This window comes from Eschscholzia californica, unplaced genomic scaffold, assembly GCF_041429995.1.
Source record: "Eschscholzia californica isolate CP2 unplaced genomic scaffold, dmEscCali1.0.p SCAF_94, whole genome shotgun sequence".
NCBI lineage: Eukaryota > Viridiplantae > Streptophyta > Magnoliopsida > Ranunculales > Papaveraceae > Eschscholzia > Eschscholzia californica.
The window spans coordinates 47,501-50,000 of NW_028238521.1; positions in this window are offsets into that span (position 1 = coordinate 47,501).

Sequence of the window (2,500 nt, forward strand, 5' to 3'; positions counted from 1 at the left end):
TCCCATGTGCCGGCTCTCGACTCCTAAGATGTCCCATGTAAATGCCCTTCGTGGGAAAGAATGTCCCGTGCAACGTCCCTTGATGATCCCCATAAGGTGTCCCATGTGCGTCCCATGATGTCCCATGCGCGTCCCGTGCCGTCCGAGCCTCACCAAGGCCGTCCCATGCGCGTCCCGTGCCGTCCGAGCCTCACCAAGGCCGTCCCATGCGCGTCTCGTGCCGTCCCGAGCTGTGCCGAGGCCGTCCCGTGCTGTCCCATGCCGTCCCGAGCCTCGCCAAGGCCGTCCCGTGCCGTCCGAGCTGTGCCGAGGCCGTCCCGTGCCGTCCCGTGCTGTCCCATGCCGTCCCGAGCCTCGCCAAGGCCGTCCCGTGCCGTCCGAGCTGTGCCGAGGCCGTCCCGTGCCGTCCCGTGCTGTCCCATGCCGTCCCGAGCCTCGCCAAGGCCGTCCCGTGCCGTCCGAGCTGTGCCGAGGCCGTCCCGTGCCGTCCCGTGCTGTCCCATGCCGTCCCGAGCCTCGCCAAGGCCGTCCCATGCGCGTCCCGTGCCGTCCGAGCTGTGCCGAGGCCGTCCCGTGCTGTCCCATGCCGTCCCGAGCCTCGCCAAGGCCGTCCCATGCGCGTCCCGTGCCGTCCGAGCCTCACAAAGGCCGTCCCAGGCCGTCCCGTGCCGTCCCATGCGCGTCCCGTGCCGTCCGAGCCTCACCAGGGCCGTGACATGCCGTCCCGAGCCTGACCAAGGCCGTCCCGAGCCTCACCAAGGCCGTCCCATGCGCGTCCCGAGCTGTCCCATGCCGTCCCGAGCCTTAGCAAGGCCGTCCCATTCGCGTCCCGTGCTGTCCCATGCCGTCCCGAGCCTTAGCAAGGCCGTCCCATTCGCGTCCCGTGCCGTCCCATGCGCGTCCCGTGCTGTCCCGTGCCGTCCCGAGCCTGACCAATGCTGTCCCGTGCGCGTCCCATTCTTTTGGCTCGGCTGGCCCGTGCATTCTATGGGGTCGTGGGACATTTCGAAATCCACCCGGGCCATTTCGACTCTCTCTTCATTAATACTATTGAGGTATTATTTATGAATTATTGGAGAAAAGAAACGGAAGAAAATATTTTTTTTTCTATTTTTTATGAATTTTCCGGTGTTTATTCACTTAAAAATTCATAGAAAAATAAATATTTATCGGAATCGCTATTATAATATATCAAAAAAATCCTTGCGAAAAGACCTTTCCAACGAGTATAAGTTTGCTGGATTCCGACGAGTAACGAAGGAGTAAAGGCCCAGTATGCTTGGTTAAAAAATTGATGTTTCCTTGTGAAAATAGGAAAAACAATAACTTTGCACTATAAGGGGGAGGGTTGAGCTCCTTCCCCAGAGCGTGCACAGCACTTGTGCTGGCACGTTCCCTAGTGCTCGCCAAGCACCATAGGGCATCCAAAGGGCAAAGCTCGGCCTACTACATGATGGGAAGCTTCTAATATGTCGGAATACGAAGAGATTTTGTGCGACCCGAAGCTCGGCTCGGGCGTCCCGGCCTGTGCCGAGCTGTGCCGAGCGCGTCCCAGGCCGTCCCGAGCCAAGTCTCGGGCGTCCCAGGCCGGCCCGAGCAAAGTCTCGGACGTCCCAGGCCGTCCCGAGCTGTGTCGAGGCCGTCCCAGGGCGTCCCGAGCTGGAGCGAGGGCGTCCCAGGCCGTCCCGAGCCAAGTCTCGGGCGTCCCAGGCCGTCCCGAGCAAAGTCTCGGACGTCCCAGGCCGTCCCGAGCAAAGTCTCGGGCGTCCCAGGCCGTCCCGAGCTGTGCCGAGGCCGTCCCAGGCCGTCCCGAGCTGTGGCAAGGGCGTCCCAGGCCGTCCCGAGCAAAGTCTCGGGCGTCCCATGCCGTCCCGAGCTGTGGCAAGGGCGTCCCAGGCCGTCCCGTGCTGTGCCGAGGCCGTCCCGAGCCTAGTCTCGGGCGTCCCAGGCCGTCCCGAGCTATGGCGAGGGCGTCCCAGGCCGTCCCGAGCCAAGTCTCGGGCGTACCTGGCCGTCTCGAGCTGTAGCGAGGGCGTCCCATGCCGTCCCGGGATGTCCCATGCGCGTCCCGTGCCGGCCCGAGCAACAGCTCGGGCGTCCCGTGCCTCGGCCCTTCCAAGTGGTGCTTCGTCGGACATCTCGATATCCACTCGAGCATTTTCGACCATTCTCCATATGTGGGTGTGTGGGTATTTATCAGGAATATTGGAGAAAGAATCGGGAAAAAAATATTTTTTTTCTATTTTTTTTGAATTTTTAATTGTTTATTCACTTAAAAATTCATAAAAAAATAAATATTTATCGGAATCGCTATTATTATATATCAAAAGAATCCTTGTGAAAAGACCTTTCCAACGAATGCAAGTTTGTTGGATTTGGACGAGTAACGAAGGAGCAAAGGCCGAGTATGCTTGGTTAAAAATTTGATGTTTCCTTGTGAAAATAGGGAAAACAATAACTTTGCACTATATAGGGGAGGGGTGAGCTCCCTCCCCAGGCC